General features: G+C 42.2%; 1 protein-coding gene across 1 annotated transcript in view; it reads right to left on the reverse strand.

Moving 5' to 3' along the window:
• LOC109029756 (uncharacterized) overlaps positions 1-21,693 on the reverse strand; it is a 240,872-nt gene that overhangs the window by 139,517 nt on the left and 79,662 nt on the right. The gene's annotated exons all lie outside the window — the stretch shown is intronic.

The raw sequence follows: 21,693 nt of genomic DNA on the forward strand, positions 1-21,693 counted from the left end.
GCACACTCCGGTAACAAGGTTCTGTCTGTGACAAAATCATTTTTGTCTTGAGAGTCTCCTACATGTATATACATGAGGCCTTGTCTCCACGGGACGTTTTCATGGGATTTATCCCAAGTTCGAATCGCAGGAATGAAACTTCTGGGATTTTTCCCAGTTACCGTCTCCACGGGACGGGGCTCATACAGTCCTGCGACTAGTTTGCGCGGGAAGATAAATTAGTTAAAGTCGAGTATTTAACCGGGATTAAAATAATAAATGCACTGAATTGACAATTAGACCCATTATTTTAACTAAACAAACATTAACAATGTAGTAATGAATAAAATATCGCACAATTCGTTTTCACTTCTTCTTCTTCTCTCAGTGGGTCCGAGGAGTACAAGTACCATACTTGGTACTGGGAAAAATATTGGTTAACTCAATATTTTTCCCAACTTCGTAAGTGGGATTTTTCCCTGGGACAAATCTCGCGAAACGGCTCGTGGAGACAAGGCCTTAGTGATCAAATGTCCAACTAATCAGAGAAATGGCTCGCGTAGCGAGTGACCGGGGGTCCAGGGGGCGCAGCCCCTTGGATAGCCGCCACGGCAATCCCTATTTTTGAAAATTAGTGTCGAAACGGATGATTGGATGGACTCTCCCCCTCTTGCATCCATCCACCCTTCCCCATCATTCATTAGCCATTCCCATTCCCACACCCCTCCGCATCAATCTTCGTTCTCTTGCCTCCTCCCCGCCCTTCCTCTCCGCATCCCTTTATAATCTCTGTCCAACTTGTGACCTCCAAGGACCTCTGCTCGCCCCCTTTGTGCTACTCCTCTTACTCATCTTTAAACGTTTTCCAGCTATTCAAATTTTGGAGAACTCCAAATTGGTAGTTTCAAGTGCGAGAATGATTCCGCAACGAATTCCGCTATTCTATGCTGTTTCCGGATCTTTCTGAAGACTACCCGTTCCGAAAACATGGAACATAAACTCGATTTGACTAGCCACCAGTTTGACAGATGGACGACAACGCCGAGTTAGCAATTTATCCTGTCACCATCCAACAGTTGCCGGTTTTTTTCGGGGTTTGCGTTTTACCTGGTTTGCGTTTTATACTAACTCGCATGCATGTTCATGCACTTCTGGGCTAATTCAAAAATGGACTTTTACTGATTCTAACATCGACGATTCGTCGATAAGGCGCCCGGAGCATAGGCAAAACACAAAGCCGTAACAAGTGCCCACCGTATTGCGGGCTGCCGCTGAAGGCAGGGGTCGGGTCACAGGTTGAAGGACAAGGGTCGCCGACTCCGTGTTATGATACTCCGTGATGCAACCCGGCGCAATGACTTATTAACTCCCGTCTGCAGTGCTGCTAATCTCCGGATGAAGCCTCGGCTCTGAACGCTTTATTCGCGAATTTCCATGCCAAATTTGGCAAAGCGATCGTTTCTCCACCCGCACCGTTTCAGTAAAAGTTGTGTTTTCACTCTCGGGATAAGTTGTCGATGGACCTCAGCGTCATGAGACTGCCGATAGGTCCGATTGTTGGCGAGGCAGATGTTTCGATAATTTGCATGTGACGTCATCAGACCTCTCGCGAGTTAACACTTTATGCATCATCATTTGGAACCATCTTGGCGAATCGGATCTTCTGCAAATTTTCCGTCGGAGTACAGAGGTTCTTTTACTCATTGATGACCACACCGCCACAAACAGATTATTGGTTGAAATGCGATCAAGATTTATCGGTTGACTTCTTAACCTCGTGTTAGCACCTTATCATATAATGGACATTAATGACACGAACATGGAAACTGTGGGACAGTGCAATTGACGTTTACAATACACTGATGATTGGCAGCCACTTGCCATGATATGTGCTATTATTTGCTCCATAAATTCTCCGCGTCAAGAATGATGGACAGCACAGTGAACTGAGTGTGCTTGATTCGAGTAGTTATAAATAGTAGACTATTTTAGATTGCACTTGTGTGTTACTGAGCGAAATTGATTATTCCAAATCGAGATTTGAGAAATATCACATTTTGACGTAGAAAGGCTAAGGAAACGGGCTGTGTTTCAAATTTTTCCGAGCAATAAGGTCACCTTTACTGATGATAAATTCAAGGAGCACTTAGTAAAAGTTTAAATAACGTTTAGTCATGTTCCCTTGCTATAAATGTACACGGCAATTTGCAACTGCTGGCGAAATCGAATCTATTCGTGTTGAGCAGATTTAAAAATTCGGCAGTAAAGTAAGATGGAAAGTACTGATCGTTTTAAGCTGACTCTTGAAAACATTGCCAAGAAAACAGACTCTTGATTCAATCAGATTTAAGCTTAAATCAAAAGGAAATCCGCTCAAATTAAGATGCTTGGTTCTTGATTTAAGCTTAAATCTGATTGAATCAAGAATATTTTTTCTTGTCGATGTTTTTAAGAGTCTGGACTCTAGGTCCAATGTGTTTTTTTTCCAGTGTTCAACACTGTGTGAACAGATCGATGGTTTGCTCCTAAAATTAAGGAAATAAAAAAAAATGGGGAAAAAATATACTTCGGAAATAATATGGAGAATTTGTAGGGGTCTGAAATTCTGTGAATTTAATGTTCAATACGAAACTTCTGAGCGAACTGAGCATGAGACTATCCTTGATTTCTAAAATGAACAATTTTTAGAGGAGATTTGACCAAATGACCTAATCTGCTTGAATACATGCGTTTAAATTGCCGCAATCACACGCTGAGTTTGGCAGCTGAATATGGGAGTCAACAGTCATCGCTCAACAGCTGAAATTTCGCAAATTCGTGTTACTTTCATCCAGATGTGTATCGAATCTATTCGAATAGATCAGACAAACCCAACATTTGGTCGCTGAGAATCGTTGCTGAATTTTGCGCGACACGCGGAAAATTTAGGCATCGGGCCGATGACTTCCACATTCAGCGCGTGTGATTGCGGCATAAATGGGAAATTCCGCCTGATGACGTTACAAGGTGTCAGATTTTCTCACTTTAAAATCATTTCTTCTGCGATTTCCCATATCAGAAAAAAATTATGAAAAATACTAGGAACGCAGCTCGTTAAGCACTCTCAGCGATGCCTTTTTTCGTGCATATTCTCTATTTATTAGAAGATGAAGGGCATCCTTTTAGTCCCCCTCAGCGTTTGTTTTAGTGTCATCAACCTGGAATTTACCCCTTCCCCGACGGCGTTCACAGATAATAAATCCGACATTTCCCAGTGCGGGACGTTACAGAAAGTAACGTGACCCTGGACCCGGACCCCCCGTCATGCTTGCAACGCTTGACACAGGACGAGGATGACGCCAGCCCCGGCAATTACCCGCGTGATTAGCGCGCCCAACGACCAACCACAATGTTCATCCCAGCAGGGATACGTCGGCGCTTCCATGCCAGGGTCCAAGGTCTCCTCCCCTACGACCCTACCTGCCGCACAGTGGATCGAGTGAAGAATAGAGTCCCTTTATACTGAGAGTCAAGACAATTCGGCTCATGGATGTCACAAACGGGAATAAAGATTACAGAAATTGAACGTTTTTCGTAATCTTTGATCGGCCCATTTCTCAAATGCCTTTCTCCGTTCCTCCTATCATTCCGTTTGTTCCTTGCCGAACCCGTAATTCCCCGGTCCATTCCAGATTATAATCTTTGCAATTGGTGAAAATGTAATCTTTATTCCCGTTTGTGACACTGTGGAGGCCTAAAATACGGGAACCAATCAGAAATGGATTCAAATTGTCTTGACTCTCAGTACAAAGGGACTCTAGTGAAGAGGAGAGGACGGACAAAATTTGGAAACTTTAAACGCTTGAAACTCCGTTCATACAAAATTTTCAAGTTCTATAAGTGGCTCCGTTGGTTTTTTCGTAAAATTTCCCTCGGAAAGCACCCCTTCAAATTTAAAATGTGACGAAATGAACATAAAAATTTGCAGTATTAGTCGAGAATTTCATGTCCGACCTCTCCTATTGACTCGATCCGTTGTGCGCTGGAGAATATACGGGATAAGCGCCAAACTCATTGCCACGGCTCCATTCCCGTCGGAGATAAAAATTCAGCGCGTCGTCACGCAATTTCAACATCCCGTACGCACCCAGAGATGCAAAAGTTCCGACAGTGAAATCATTCGATGACATAAAATTTCCTGAGATTCTGACGATGCAGCTATTACGAGTGTCAGGTGTTTGCCATTTAAGTACTTATTATTAAGGGCTCGTCCCTAAATTACGTAACGCTCCAAGGGGGCGGGGGGGTCTTTGCCAGCGTTACAGAGGGGTGAGGGTATAGAGAGAAGCGTTACGTAACGAGTTAAAGTGCTTTTGCTGTGGAATATTTCGTCTGTCGCCCTTAGAACTTTTAAAGGATCTGGAAAATATTCTCCGCAATACTTTCACTTTTCCTCAGTAAATAGAAGGTAGAAAGAGTGGAGAAGACAAAGAATGAGAGGAGTAGGAAGGTAAAAAGAAGAAAATAGGAGATACAAAGTGAGAAGAAGGAGGGGAAAAAGAAGAGGAAGCACGATTACGAGCAAATAGAGAGAAAGGAAGAAATGAAGAAAAATAGACGTGGGGAGGTGAAGATTGAAAAAAGGTAAAAAAAAGTAAGAAAGGAAAATGGAGGAGGAATGAGGACAAAAAGAATAGCAGAGGAGGGAAATTTCTATTCTTTCTACTTTTTCCTCTTTATCTTCTTTTTCCTATTATTCTTCGTTTTTGCATTTAAACCTAAGGCCGGTTACAAAGTATATTGCATGGAAAAGGACTCTTCTGGATTACTATCGAACGATAGAAAACTTGCGCAAGCTGGTCAAAAATGTATACACCAGAGAGAGGAATGTTGCAGATATGACAAGCTTTAACTAGGTGGTAGGAGAAAGGGAGGATACGGGAGACACGCAGGGTCGGGGGGTAGCGGGCTCAATATTGAATATGCTCAGGGCACGCTACAGGTTACTCGGTACACGCTCCAACTGCACCTACCGCAAAGCTCTAATCCACTGTCTTGCTCAACAACCATGCGCCATTGCCAGAGTAAGAAACTCTCTAGGATAATATAGATCCCAGAAAAGTCAAAATAGAATTATTGAGACGGAAGCACAAATAAGTATTCTCAAACATTGTGCGACAAAAAAAATGTGAAACTTAACTGGAGTTACGGCGGTTTGAAGTCAGGAGTTAGAAAAACATATTTTTTTATTTATTTATTTATTTTCTTTTTTTTAAAAGAAAAAAACGTTGGAAATCTTAGTCTCTTATGCTCGGGGAACGGACTTAACAAATTAAAATGCATCTTAAAACTACATCTTGTGGCACTAAACTCACCTCCTTTAAACTTCTGCTTTAAAACACCAGATTTTTCCATCAAAAGCGGAAAATTCGAATTCCACGGAACTGGACGACACAGCTCTCCTAAAAATTGTGTATCTTTAAACTTCCCGTTCTGTAAGTCTCTTTTCCCGTAACTACCTGCACTTGCTATAGTCTGTATCAGCTCTGTATTAATTGTGCCTTATTTAAGTTTCTAGTTTGATATCACTTTGGCGTTTTGATATTAAAACATCAATCGGATTTGAGAAGAGGGGGTCGAAGAAAACGATACAGACCTGCGTAACGAGTGCATTAGGGAGGGAGGAGTCAAAGCAATCCGAATTTCAATGTAACGTATTTTATGAACGGCCTAAGCTCCGGGTTCGCTAACAGTAGAGTCCCTTTATACTGAGAGTCAAGACAACACCCCTCATGGAGTCACAAACGGGAATAAAGATTACAGAAATTGAACGTTTTTCGTAATCTTTGATCGGCCCATTCTCGAATTCCTTTCTCCGTTCCTTCCCTCATTCCATTTGTTCCTTGCCGAACCTGTAATTCCCCGGTCCATTCCAGATTATAATCTTTGCAATCGGTGAAACTGTAATCTTTATTCCCGTGTGTGACACTGTGGAGGCCTAAAATACGGGAACCAATCAGAAATGGATTCACATTGTCTTGACTCTCAGTATAAAGGGACTCTAGCTAACAGGTTCGATCGGGATTGGTTTGACAACGCGAAAGGTTCCCTCCTGGTCCTGAGCATGCTCCGAGTGAAGTCCGGGCAAAGATGCATTGCATTTTCGACAAGCTGTCGCGATTTATTGGTCTCGGGCCTCCTTGCAGCGACAGCGAAGGCTGTGGCAGTTGTAGGAGCCTTCCCCTTTGGATGGATATTTCTGCGCAACATCCTCCACTTCGGAGCTGTCCTCGGACGTGCTCAGTAAAAACACCGTATGAGCCTTTAGGCGTTGCCAAATCTTCCTCGACAAATCGTTTATCAATCATTTGTCGACAATCGTTTCGTCCTCGTTTATTTGGGTCAGGATGTCTTACGCCACTTTCTGGGCAAACCTAGCGTACCTGTATAACGAGAGTATGGACGGATCGCTTCATGGAGGTGTTAGGGCCCAAAAATGCAGCCATTCTTTTAATCAACTTCTAACGAACAAAATTTCGCTGCCAGTCTGCAAATTCCAATTCCAACCTAGATGGACAGGAATGTACAAAAGTGAGCGTTCTTCCGCAAAAATGAGTAAATTTATGAAAAAACTGAGTCAAATACGTGCTTTAGGTGCTGGTTACACTTTCAAATTTCCATCAGTTTCCGATCAAATGGTGACTGGTGCGCACCATCTACCATCAAATGTCTGCGGCCTGCAAAAATTTGACGGTAGATGATGGAGCTGTGGGGCTCATCCTTCATCTGATTTCCACACAACCGTGCTTATTTCATGCTTCTTCAATCAACACGCTGTTTTAATTAATTTTACTCGTCGATCTAGATAACTCTCGATCGCCATCATTTTGATCGGAATTAGACGGAAATTTGAGCGTGTAAACCGGCCATTATAAACGACGTTTCGTACCAATAGTATTAGTAAATCGTTTTGGATAATCGAAATTCATAGGTTGGCTGCATTTCTGGGTCCTAACTTTATTCGCAGAAGCATCGATGAAGGCCTAATGGATTTTCGGAGCTTCACATCTGTCCCTACCCGGTTGCTCCAAGTGGCGAAGAAGAACTGCCGCCGGATGTAAGAAATTTGAAAAAGCATGCTTGAAAACTACATGAAATTCGCGCCGATGAGTATAGATTTCAGATTTTTCTGTGTCGATCTTTCATTTTACTTATTGAATACCTACTTTCTTGGCTGTATTGCTTGTGTGCGACAGACTCATTCCATTCATTTTATCATCAGCTCCAGATGCGAGCACGGAGCCAGCGTGTTGAGCGAGTGCCTCCGGTCAAATTAAGCGTCAATAATTTCGGTTGATCGAGCGGGGCTCGCGCCCGAAACAGCCCAGGCTCGCAGCATCACCTGACCGGACCGGACCAGGGCGTCTATCGCTAACCTCTCTCCGGGAGCGTACGCTTGTTACGATATCGCCACTTACTCGATTGCATAATTCCATATTGGCTCTATTCATGGCGCTGCCCATCCGCGCCTCCAAGGCCGCCTAACCCGCGCACACCTTCGATTTTGGGCCTGTCCTCTCATCATAGGTGAGGCCCAAGGGTGCAATTATTCCCCGCCGGAAGAGCCATTCTACAGCGGTTCGGAAGCGGTTACCAGCGGGCCTATTATTGAAACTTATAGACAAAGGTATAGACAAAGACGACAAAAGGGATTTGGAGGGATCCTATTGGTGGAAACAAGTGGTGGCAATGGACATAGGAGGTAGGTAATGGACTAACTAACGGCAACCCACTAAAGACGCGACAGTTAGTCCATCATTTCCTTCCTTAGTCTATGAGAACCAACCATGTCAACCAATAGGATCGCTCCATACCTCCTATGTCTTCTTTGTCTATCGCTTTGTCAATCAGTTTCAATAATCGGCCCGCTGGTAAGGACTTCCGACAACTTCAAAGACAGGGTATCTGTATGAGAAGGTTCCGGGCACTTGGCCCCAGGAGGAACCACGAGATCTAGAAAAATGGCTGACATCTTGGCAATGATAACAGTTTTTACTATCGCAGGACTACACTGAAAAAATGGTTCCGTTCATAAGGCTCCTGCACTTTCCTTGTTACAGCTACGGAAGTTTCCGTCGTGAGGCCAGAGTACTCTGTTTTCACGACCGAGATTCTGTTTTCACACCAGACAAGGACTGAAAGAATAAAAACAAGAGTGCAGAAGCCGTGTAAACAGAATGTTCTGTCAGCAGCACCGACCATTTTTTTGCGTGAACAACATTTCGCTGTTGAAACCCCCCCACCCCCTTCGTTGCCGTGAAGCTATGTGGCCATCGTGTTGTGCGGCTCACGAGATATTTTGTGTGACTTTTGAGCGAATCCATGGTTGCGGCATGTATTTCACGTGATTTTGGAGATTCGTAAGAGTTCAACGACGGCCATCGTGTTGTGCGGCTCACGAGATATTTTGTGTGACTTTTGAACGGATTCATGGTTGGGGCATGTATTTCATGTGATTTTGGAGATTCGTAAGAGTTCAACGACGGCCATCGTGTTGTGCGGCTCACGAGATATTTTGTGTGAATTTTGAACGGATTCATGGTTGGGGCATGTATTTCATGTGATTTTGGAGATTCGTAAGGGTTCAACGACGGCCATCGTGTTGTGTGGCTCACGAGATATTTTGTGTGACTTTTGAACGGATTCATAGTTGGGGCATGTATTTCACGTGATTTTGGAGATTCGTAAGAGTTCAACGACGGCCACCGTGTTGTGTGGCTGACAAGAAATTTTGTGTGACTTTTGAACGGATTCATGGTTGGGGCATGTATTTCATGTGATTTTGGAGATTCGTAAGAGTTCAACGACGGCCATCGTGTTGTGCGGCTCACGAGATATTTTGTGTGACTTTTGAACGGATTCATGGTTGGGGCATGTATTTCATGTGATTTTGGAGATTCGTAAGAGTTCAACGACGGCCATCGTGTTGTGCGGCTCACGAGATATTTTGTGTGACTTTTGAACGGATTCATGGTTGGGGCATGTATTTCATGTGATTTTGGAGATTCGTAAGAGTTCAACGACGGCCATCGTGTTGTGTGGCTCACGAGATATTTTGTGTGACTTTTGAACGGATTCATAGTTGGGGCATGTATTTCACGTGATTTTGGAGATTCGTAAGAGTTCAACGACGGCCACCGTGTTGTGTGGCTGACAAGAAATTTTGTGTGACTTTTGAACGGATTCATGGTTGGGGCATGTATTTCATGTGATTTTGGAGATTCGTAAGAGTTCAACGACGGCCATCGTGTTGTGCGGCTCACGAGATATTTTGTGTGACTTTTGAACGGATTCATGGTTGGGGCATGTATTTCATGTGATTTTGGAGATTCGTAAGAGTTCAACGACGGCCATCGTGTTGTGTGGCTCACGAGATATTTTGTGTGACTTTTGAACGGATTCATAGTTGGGGCATGTATTTCACGTGATTTTGGAGATTCGTAGGAGTTCAAAGGAAATCATAACTTGCATAAGGGTCCCAATGGGGTCCACACGAAAGATAAGGAGAATCCTTCCCCTAAACCCTTGGCGATAGGTGAAATTTTTTAACTTTGAGGATGTAACATTTCCTAACAGACAGTTAAAAGTCAAGTAATATCGTCCTTTTTGTGATTGATAAGTAACATCAAATTCGAATTTTTTCGACCGAAGTTATTGACTTACTGCCAAGCTCCATTGCAAAAGAACAAACTTCCTTTTCAGCGAGGGTACGCCTCCCTACATTATCTGGTTTTCTTGCTCAGAGCAATGACGACCAAATCTTAAATTCTCGACCCACCTTCCGAGATGGGTCGAAAAGAGGATGGATACAAACGTTGGCCCAAATTCATCAAGCAACTGAGTGTAATGGAGATGTTGCATGTGTGAGGGATTTGCGATTTGACTCTTGTTTCTTACGTAAAAGTTCGCGAGAAACACGATGGTGCCACTGGTTTTCTCTGAAATCATCTCCCAAGCTCAAAAAAAGCTCTCAAAGTGAGGCCAAATGGGAGGGGATATCCCGCCCTACCCTGAGAGACCACCTCTACATCAAAAAAAACTCTCCATGCAAAGATAGGGAGCAAATACACTGACAGGACTGCCACTTCATTTGAGGACTCCAAAACTGAAAACACGGCAACCCTGCTAATGTTTTTGCTCCCTATCTTTGCATGGAGAGTTTGTTTTGATGTAGAGGTGGACTCTCAGGGTAGGGTGGGATATCCCCTCCATTTTGTCCTCACTTTGAGAGCTTTTTTTGAGCTTGGGAGATGATTTCAGAGAAAACCAGTGGCACCATCGTGTTTCTTGCGAACTTTCACATAAGAGACAACGGTCAAATCGCAAATCCCTCACACATGCAACATCTCCATTCTCTACCTTAGGAGAACTTTTTACTCCTTAGGTTTGCAAACCTGCCCATCTGGTCAAAAGAGTTGATCAAGACCACCCGCGGGAATTCGCATATTGTCGACTACGGGGACCTACCCAATAAATAGCTGATGAGATCGAATGACACAATGTGCCAAACATATTTACCAAACATCATCTTGCTTTCTGAAAAAATTGGTCGGTGCGTTACTCGGTATTCAATTAGTAAGTAGGGCAACCGTTGAATGTTAAGGACCCGAAAATAAATGTTTTCACTATTGCCAAGATACCTGTGGACTGGAGGGTCCCTTCGTTTCTCCTCTTCGTCCCTTCCTTTCGTATCGTCACCTTCCAGTCAAAGTATCACGAGCGCCATGCGACGTTTAAGAGGTTCGGCCGCTACGTTATTTTTTTTACAGAGAAATTGTTGGTTGAATGTGTTTGAAAATTTTACTGAATTTTATCAGCAGCGCGAAGAAAATTCAGTGAACTTTTCGGACAGCCTCGTTGAACAATTTTTCTGTAAAAAAAAATTAAATGGCGGCGGTAATTTTCCAACGTCGCGTGACGCTCGTGATACTTTGGCTGGAAGGTGATGATATACTTCCTGCAGAGATTTTCTACCTAAATCGTCGTCTCCAGCACGAAGGAACGTAACTCCATTCCAAGGTTGCCAAATTGACTCGAACAATTAATTTATTATACATAAATGTACGTAAGCGATTTTTATCCAAAATTGGTCTGTTTTTTGCTTGGAATCTAGAGAAAAATCAGGGAAATTTTCAGTCAGAAATGCCCAAGATTCTCTTGATTAATAGGCAATTTGCGAGGGGAAATTTGGCAACATAGAAATGGAGTTACGTTCTTTCGTCCAGGAGACGACGAAATGAGCTCGAGAAAACAAGGATGGACGGTGGACACAAGACGCTGAAAGGTGAACATGGGCATCTGTCAGTGGGCATGTGACGCGGAGCGGAGCAATATACTGCCGTGCTGAGGAAAAACGCCGTATGAACACTTGAGAGTTGCCGAATTTCGCCGGATAAAACATGTATTTTTAGGAAAGTTATACTTATTTTTCCTTGAAATTCTCCGATACTTCAGATAAAATTGCGAGCAAAATTGTCTGAGAAATTTTAAGAAAAATGTTAACAATTTTCCCGATACATTCGTGTTTTATAAATGGAAATTTGGCAACGCCTGAAGGTTCGTAAGGCGTTTTTCCTTAGCACGGCAGTATAATAGTCATTCAATTGCGGCCCATTACACGAATGCGCGCGTGGACGTGGATTGTCTAGGCCGATGTGGATGCGATCATGTATGTGCATTCGGCCGGATCGGCGACTATCTTCATCCGCGGGCCTGTAGGCGACACACCCCCCCCCCCCCCCCTCGCCCCCTCCACCCACAATGGCCATGCTGCCATGTCGGCCCAAGGTTGAAGTACGGGTAGGTGTCAACTGTCAATTTTATCGAAGAAACGTGACTAAGGGAGATATGAGGAGATACACAACATCGCACCAAAATGAGGACAATTTTAACGAACTTTTACTCAGCGTCACTTCGGAAATAAATGCTTGCACAGGATAAAAAGGGTTGGCCATTGTAACAAATAGAGAGTTGGAGGGAAAAATCCTAGAATTTTGAAAGACTTTAAGGTAGGCGCAAGCGTACTTTAAAATTTTCAAAACCTCCAAAATTTCTATTTCGTACGTTTAACTTTTTATAAAGGTAATTTTTTGCAATTCCCTGCAAATATCCATTTTTAAGTCATACTTTTAAATTCTACTTGAGATTCGTGAAAATTGTCATCCATAAGGTGCAACTTAGGGAGGAGCCCGTTATGGAACGGCTAAGATTGTGGCATTGAAGCTCTCAGTGGCTTAGAGCGGATGGAGTGAAATCATTCTTTGTTATATTGATTGGAGTTTATCTGCTACTCTTGCCAACCGCGAAGTGTACAGCCGTGGTGCTGAGGAAAAACACCGTATGGGCATATGAAAGTTTCCAAATTTCTTCTTTGAAAATATTTATTTTCGACGAAACTTATGAATATTTGTCTTTGTAATTTTCAGACTTCATAAGTTAAATTACGAACGAAATCCTAGGGAAAATCGGAAGAGATATATATTCACAAATTTTCCTGAAAGTTTGTGATTTGTCGAAGAAAATTTGGCAACGCCTGAAGGCTCATAGGGCGTTCTCGCTTACCGCGGCAGTGTAGTCGTGTGCGTCGCCGATCGCCGCGAGCCTTTGCATTGCTCTTTTCATTTTCCAATTATTTCCCTTGTCCCATTCATGACTTTCTGCCCCCCCCCCCCCCTCTCCTTCGCATAACCCCCGTCTCCAGGTTGTATTGATGGCTTTAAATGCTCCGCTTCGATAATTAATACTCAGATTCGCGGAACGTATGAGCGTTTCCAGGAAAGCAGGCCATGCCCATTGTTCAAATTATCTCGCCAATTTTCCCAGTCCTTGCACTCGAAGAAAAGTTGTCAAAAGATCAGGCAATGACTTTTTGCACATACCTAGTGCGCTTACATTACCAAAAAAAGAACGAGAAATTATAGAGGAATCGGTTTGACTTTCCAGTGCAAAAGAAGTATTGCATTTAGCAAACTGGATCGATGGATAGAAGCATGAAACATTCAAGTCCCTGTCGAATTTAAAAACTTTTCTAAAATCTTGCATCAGCATTTCGTAAATTTCAGCTATATATTTTTAAGGAGTTTACATGCCTATTCCTGAAATATTTCCTGGATGTTGCTAAAAGTTTTTCAAAGTATTACTTTTTGAAAAATTCTTGTTACTTTCAAAATATTCGAAGATTTTTGCAGGTAATGAAACAAGGGTATGATAACATGGTCGCAATATTGTGTGTAGACTCCAAGGCTGCAACCATGGTTACTCTTAAAAAGTATTTTCTCCCCATCTCTGCATGGAATAATTGACTGAATAAAAATTAGGCGTCTGTCATAGCATAGGGTATTAGCTTTATCACAGCCTCAACTTCGAAAGGATTTTTTTGAACTTTTGAGCTTATAGGTTTGTTTAAGGCAAAACCATCATCGTATTTTTGGTAGGATTCTCCTTGGGAGAAATTACTTAAATTGCTAACGTTCATGGCATGCGAAAGCTCCATTGAAGAATCATCATTCAAATGACAGTTTATTTATCGGGAGGTTTGGCAACAGTGCCCAAAACGGATCAGCCGGCCCATTTGAGCTCTGATTTTGCAAGAGCGAGGCAATTCATAAAATCTCGCAAGGATCCTAATTTTATTTTAATGCAGAAGCATTCCGACGCAAGTATCATTCAAACAAATGCTGATGACGGATTCAGGTTCAGGTGAGGCAATCCGCCCAACGCACCTTGCTCTCGGCTTCCAGTCCATATAAAGCACGCCTGCGCGAGCAATCGCTGGAGTGGAGGACCATACTGAATTTAAAACAAAAAAGTCAAACTCAAAACAACTCGAAAGAAAAAAAATTATATTGCACAGCTTTCGATAGAAAAAAATATAAATAAAAAACTACATTCACGCGAAAATAGGAAAATGTTAACAGTCTATATTTGCACGAGAAAAAGAAAAGAGGGAGTTACAAGGATAAACAAAAAGAGTTCATAGAATGATCCTATCATTTTCATTCATTGATTGGCTCTTAATTAATTTCCTGTATAATGTACATAGCCAATTTGCGCGATTTTAGCGACATCGAATTGATTTCAGTTCCTTTTAGCAAAATGCAGTCCACCTGAGAGCTTGTCGATTATTATTGACACATTCTTTGTACAAATTACGTACAGCCTTTCGAATGCTGCTTAGACTGTACATGTTGTGTAAGATTTACGACTAAAAGATTACACGGTCCTAATAGAATTTCATCGTAAAAATCATCCACATTTTCACTTATTACCAAGGAAAATAATATTAACATCAGTTCTTTGAATGTCTACAAATTATCGTACCGTCCCTAAATTACCTAACGCACTTTTTTGCCAGTTTAGATACCCCCCGCCCCCCTTTTCCCGGGTAACGTTTTTGTGACCTAGGTCACCTATTCTTCAACACGTAAAAACAAAATGGCGTAACGCTCTCCTCGACCCCTAAACCCCCCTCCCCCCTTAAAGCGTAACGTAAATAAGGGTCGGCCCCGTATGCACCATTTCTCATTACGGGAGCAGCACTATGACGTTTATACGTGGTTTTTGCATTGAATGTGTCATTTTCTGGTTCATGGAGCCTGACAAATTGAGCGTCTCTCGAGTGGGTGTTGTTGAAGTGAGCCCAACATCCGAGGATAATTTTATGAGCCGGTCGCGACTAAACATTCATCGACATCTTTTCGCGTTTTCATTCAAATTTTTCACTTGCGTTCCGCTGTCAGCGAGTGAGACCCTGCACGGACCATTTATGGCGCGAGCCTCGAAGATGTCATAAATACCGCGTCTATTTCGATACAGAGTGAGACAGGCCGGAAAAAGGAGGTGGGAAAAGAAGAAAACAGTGGGCAGTCGAGACCGTTGCCAGGTGTGTAGGCATTTCATCGTGTCGCACATACTGCCGTCCTGAAGCAAAATGCCGTATGAACTTTCGAGAGTTGCCAAATTTACTTCGATACAATGATTATTTTGTAGGAAAGTTATGAATATTTTTCTTCGAAATTTTCATGAGCTTTGGGTGAAATTAGGCGAAAAAAATTGGAAGAAAAATATTCATAAGTTTATCAGGATATTCGTGTTTTATCAAACGAAATTTGGCAACGACTGAAATTAGTGCGGCGTTTTTTCCTCAGCCCGGCAGCATAGCTTAAGTTGCTGAAACGAATATACACGAGTAAAGACGTCAATAAAATAGAGAAAAAGCACACAAAAATAAAAAAAAAAACAAAAACAAACAAACAAATGACAACAATGGCAACGACGACCCGAGGCGACGAGGGTAACACAAAGTGGAAGTACAGGGGCATAGAGAAAAAAAAGGAGGTGTTTGCATCTTGAGGATTTGTACCCACCTACGTCATCAATGTAAACAAGACGCTCGTTGAGGGTTATGTTGACGCTGTAAAAACGGACCATAATGTCCGATTTTTTTACTTAAATCAACTCTTTATATAATTTCAGGCACTTTTTATAGAATGACTTTTTCCCTTTAATTACACCATTTCCAAGAAAATCGACAGGATAAAAACGTCGCTGTACCCAATGACGTCATCAAAGCTATAGATACTCTATGAAAAATTCCAAGATGCCCGAAATGCAAACACCTCCTTTTTTTTCTCTATGGTACAGGGGGACCTTAATGCCATAAAACTATAAATCAAGTGATAAATGCCGTTCAGGTGTGTTTTCAAACATTTTGATTTGCAAGAATTAGAAAACTTATCGAACAGTTGTTGTTCATCGGCTCTCCTTTGAAAATCTAATAGATACGAAAAGAATCTGCAACGTCGCTAATTGGTTTAATGGTTGCCGTCGCTACAATGTTCGAGTCAAACATCTCGTCCACTTTCCGGTTGAGGAAGGAATGAGTAATGATACATCAGACGATGACGCGCGGTGCGTCGCACGCGGCACATAATCAGCGGGAGAACCCAAATGACAGAGGGCCGGCCTGGTTTTGAGTGACGTCATCAGTCTTCCTCCCAGACATCCCCCCCCCCCGCTCCATGCAAGAAAATGCAGATCATGACGTAGCTAGTTCCGCCGCGAAAGCGGATTCGAGGCGCCAAATGCTGAGTGACGTCACATACTCGAGCCCCGAAATTCCTCTCTACAATCTTACACCTGCGTTTAAGTCTCCGAGACTACTAATACATATTGTCAGCTGGTGGCGTTGCGGGCCTGAGCTTTGCGCAAGTGAATGGGAGCCAGGACGCGCGACGATGTCAGTGACTCGAGCTGAGTTTCTCAGAAGACTTACGCGGATCCGCCGCCGCAACGCGTCATTCCTAAGGCGCTATACGATTCGTCCGAGTCATCCATGACGTGTCCCGTGCACCGGCTCGGTGTCCTTTCCAGCGCGGTAATGCAATACGATCCATAAACCGTGAATCGATCGATAAAACCCGGGAGTCCATCTATAAACCATGAATCACTCGGCAAACCAGGGTGTCTACTGTCTAGCAAATTTCAACAAAAAAATTCCCCGACATTTTCCTGACAAAAACGGCATGAACCCGGGGAAAAATTTAAAATTCCCTGGCGGACGGAAAATATTTTCTCTGACAAAAATGAAAAATACTCCGAATTTTTCGACTGATTAGATGTAAGAAGAAATTTTGTCATGTTTTAGGAATATAGTGTAATAAATAGAGCAAAACGTATGGTGCCTGAACTTATGCGAGATATTCTTGCAGCATTTTAAAAATTTGAAAGACATCAGCAGAACTTCCGGTGGAAATTTTGGTAGAAATCTCCGCGAGAGTGAAATTTGCGAAACGTTTTCCGGAAAAGTCGCGTTTTTCGATTTCCCTGACGTTTTTCTGACACGAAAATTGCTTGCAAAACAAAATTCCCTGACATGCCGAATTTTTGCGTTTTCCCTGATTTCCCTGATATTTCCCGGTTTCCCAGGTTATCCCTGCCGCTAGACACCCTGCAAACCCGTGAACCTATCGATACACTCGTGAGTCGATCGACAAACCCGTGAATCAATCAATTATTATAGGTAGAGTCTGTATCGCCCGAAACACGTCGATCGGTTCACGGGTCGTCGATCGGTAGCAGTTGTGTTCTTATATAAATAAACTTGATTGATATTTTTGTTTGTTTGATTACTATCCCTTTTTCTGTTGTTTTTAGTATGATGATCCTTTGGCTTATAAACGTTATTTTACTTACTAAGTTTAAATTTTGTATGAATCACATATAACTTATCATTTGTTTAATGTGTGTGTTAGGTTTATTGATTTTACATTTTTTATCAGTTTCTATTATAACTGTTACAACTAAAATTACGATTCTTTTATTTTTCGATCGATTCACGTCGATCGCATCTATACCCTCCCGAACGGATTACTTATAGAGTTGTCCCCACCTGTCGTCTAGCACGACAAACAACCGCATGCCTCCAATAAATCCGCAGGCACAGCAGCGTTTTTTGCTCACTAAAGTAATACGGCACAACGAGTAAATACCCCGCACGTGGACCACCTTTCACATCGCCGTAGGTAAGCCTGCGCGTATACGGCAAAACGTGAGGTTAAAATCAGCATTCTCCGACAAAAATACACGCAGAGTTGAAAATTCAATGGTGTATCTGACAACGGCCAGTGAAGGGAAAGGGATTCGCCGATCATTTTGTCGAACGTCGGGGCATATAGCCGGAATGAAAAACAATTAATCCGGTACAATGCACGTTGCATAACTACACTTAATCGAGGGGAAAATTCAGCGGAGGGCCCCACTCAACAATCAACTCCACCTTTCTTTTTGAACGCAAGCAACCGTCAGGTCATGCGAAAGCGCCTTACAGCAAACAGACCGGAATTAGTTCGGGATTATCATGAACCAATATAAAATGTAAGAGAGACAGTAATAAACCACTAAAAATGAGCATTAAACGACAGACAAATTTTCGTAACAAAATTTTACACAAAAAAAACTTGAATAATAAGTTAAGAGAGACGGAATTTATGTTTGTCATTTACTTAAGGATCAGCTGCATGCATTGAATTGTTCAGCCTTGGAAAGAAATTTAATTTTTATGATTCTACGTAGATCACTTTTTTGAACTTTCCTTAGGCTCCATGGTAGGTAATATTTGAAGACAGACATTGAGGACTGAAAAATTGTTCACAGACTTTCAAGGAGTTGCAAAAGAGAGTTTATAGATGCATCAGTGATGCCAAAGAAAGGTAGGGTCTTTCCAAAGGAAGGAACATTTGAAGGTAGGACTCTGAATACAGTCCATTAAGAGAATGTTAATATTTGATGAGTGTCATGAGTGACAAATCTTATGACAAATCTGTACATGTTTATGGTTTTTGAATAAATCCTCTCTTTAGGAAGGCTCTATGCGGTTTGAACTGTGATCATGAGAGCCTTTGAAATATCATCATGTCAAGAAAAATTTGCACGAGTCGCGAGTGAAAATCAATATACCTTCGAAAATACTCGTAGATACTTGTAAGGGGTCACAATGATTTAGTACCAGAGAAAATACACAAAACATAAAACAAAAAATTCCACGATTTTGGCGATCTTTGAGGTAGGCAAAAAGGTAGGTGTGAATCTTAAAAAATCGTGATATTTTTTTGTTTTGTATTTTACATTTCCTACGGTGGCAAATTATTGCAAATCCTCCAAATTATCTTTTTTCAAGGTAATATTTTTTAATTATACTGGAGATCAGGTAAAATTGTTTTTTTCATGATGGTATGTTAAAGACATCCTTGAGGACAATGTAAATCATTAGGAGGCTCCCTAAAGAAAGAAGCTGTGTAAGGAACAACAGTGAATACGGCCTTTAACTTGAGAGTTACAATGATGACGCGTGCCTGAGGATCGTTTCGCGTTCAATGGACACCGGAACCGGTCGTGAGAAGCGTGGCGCGTGCTTCTGTTCGGCGTGTGGCGCGGCGCGCGCATGCCGGAGTCGGCCGTTCATTACATGTGGGCGGGTTTCGTTTAATTGAAGCCCGTGCTTGCCTAGCAGCCGGACATTGAATACATTACAAAGTGATTCTGCCACTCTGTAAACTCCCTCTCCTAGCACGAGAGATGAGTTGAACAATTTTTGCATGGCGAACGTATACCTATAACTGCGTGAGTCTACACCGATACTCGTGGGAGCATCACTGTTAAAAATCCCGGCGCGAAATTCACACTGAAAAAAAATTCTCGGCGTTTTTACGAGGGTCCGTTGGTACCTTTACCATCTCACTTTTTTTACCTAATTGGTAATTTTAGCAAGACAGACTGGTAAGCTTACCTAAAAACCTGTATTTTTACTGTTTTTTCCAGGTATGACTACCACTTTTATTGGTAATCAATTCCCGGTAACTTTGCCATTTTATCTCGGTAATACTAACACAGTCGATAAAAAATATTGGCGTTTTTACCAATTTCCAGTAAAATTACCGAGAAAAATCAATAATTTTACCGAGATTTCTCAGTAAAATTACCAATTCCATAAATGGTAATTTTACCGAGAAAAAACTGGGATCAAATAGAACCCTGAATTCTTGGTAATTTTACCCTTTCCTTTGGTAAATACACCGATATTTTTTTTTTCAGTGCACGCTTACTCAGTTGCTATTTTGACCACCTGTTACTCAGAGTGCATGGATCCGGCGGGAAATAAGCTCGGCGCGAATTTCGCGCTCAGGCGGGAGTAAAAATCTGACTAGAGTCCCTTTATACTCAGAGTTAAGACAACTCGATTGTCCGCTGACTGGCAGCCGGCCTTGGCTGGCCATGGAGGCCGAAACGAGTGCACCCAAACGAACGATATTGAGGGATAAGGATCAGGAATCCTGCGATGTCTGTCACACAAAAACAACAACATCAACAAATTGATCAATTACAAAGAAAATGAGATTGTTTTGTGAATAATTTCTTAATCTATTTTCATTTTGGACCGATGAAAATAACAATTTACTCTTGATAAACCACAATTAGGTAGTATTTTCATTATTCTTGTTCACATTCGAGGTACCGCCATCTTGGTGCACTCGTTTCGGCCTCCATGAGCGAGAACCAATCAGAATTGGATTTTTTATTAGGCCACTTTCAGCCCAACCCTGGCCCAACCAAAAGTGAGTTGTCTTAACTCTGGGTATAAAGGGACTCTAAATCTGACAGGCAAACGTAAAACGGAACCGCCGCGGCATGGATTCGAACTCGAGTTGATAGACGAGTGCGCTACCACTTTGCCATTCGGCGATCACACCAGGAGGCCCTGATTTCACGCTACTTGAGGTCTACTAACTACGATTACGAACTACAATCTACGAACTAATTCGTCCGTCGTTGGTGATATTTACGCTCTGATCTACTCACTCCGAGTGCAGCGCGAAATTCGCGAAATTCGCGAGACTCGAGAATTTTGAGCTTAAAATTCCTCCTGAGACGACTCCGTCTATGTAATACCTAGGCTCATTAACCTCATAGTTCCGATCAATTGATAAATTGAACTTACCCGAAGAAACGTTTTCCGAGACATCTCATTATTAACAAGGCAACAGACTCAATAATTACTGACAGGAGACAGGTGAAATTGCGACAAGCAACTATAAAGAATGGCGACAAATATGAAATGCCTTCATAGTAACAAGATACTGCCTGGCGTGACCTCAGAGGTCGAATAGTTGCATCACTTGAAAACCCGATCAACATTGCGGTAGCGAAGATTGGTAAGTAAATGCGTTTGCTTATGATGATGCTTTGAGGGAGAATGACAGCGTATAAAAAACGCCTTCATTTTGAAATGATACTTCCTAGCATGGCCTCAGAGGCCGTATGGTTGCATCATTAAAAAAGCTGTAATCGAATGTACTGGACACCGATGCTTCGTAAATTAAACACGACACAGAAGATGGTGTTGGCATGTAAGGTTTTCTAGGAGACTTAAACGCAGAGGTAGAAAAGTAAACTAACATTTCTGCGTGCGGAAACTTCGTCTAAAAACTGTAATCGAGGGTATCGAACACTGATCCTGAATTGAAAATGACTTATTCCAGACACAGCCAGAGAATTCACCGTTTTCTTGGAGACTTAAACGCAGAGGCAGAAAAGTAAACTGACATTTCTTCGTGCAGAAACTTCGTCTAAAAACTGTAATCACATGTATTGGACACCGATGCATGTTAATCCGGTCATTATAGAGTTTTTTTTCGGTTTTCTGATATTCGTAAAGGATAACTAGAGCTCCGAGGTGCTAGGAACGAGGGCGCTGACAGACGGCAATACTGTTACTGACTGATAAAGATCCTTTTGATTTAAATGCGTCCCATTGTGCGACAAAGCGCATCATTCTGGGACAGAGAACCTTGAGCCCGAGAGAAGACTGGAAGGTGTACTGCCGTGCTAAGGTGGAACGCCGTATAATCTATCGCGCGTTGTCAAATTTCATTCGACAACTCACGAATTTGCAGGCAAATGTGCGAATAATTCTCTTCTGGTTTTTTGGAGGATTTTGTTCATAATTTGATCTAAAAAGTCTGAAAATTGCAAGGAAAAATACTCATAATTTATCTCGGTAATAAATACTCTCTAGGGGAAATTTGGCAACCGTTGAATGCTCATACAGCGTTCTTACTTGGCGTGGCAGTACAGATGAAAATCTGGAGCTTCTTGTGGGCGCGGGACTCCTTCGATTGG

Source organism: Bemisia tabaci, chromosome 1, assembly GCF_918797505.1.
Source record: "Bemisia tabaci chromosome 1, PGI_BMITA_v3".
NCBI lineage: Eukaryota > Metazoa > Arthropoda > Insecta > Hemiptera > Aleyrodidae > Bemisia > Bemisia tabaci.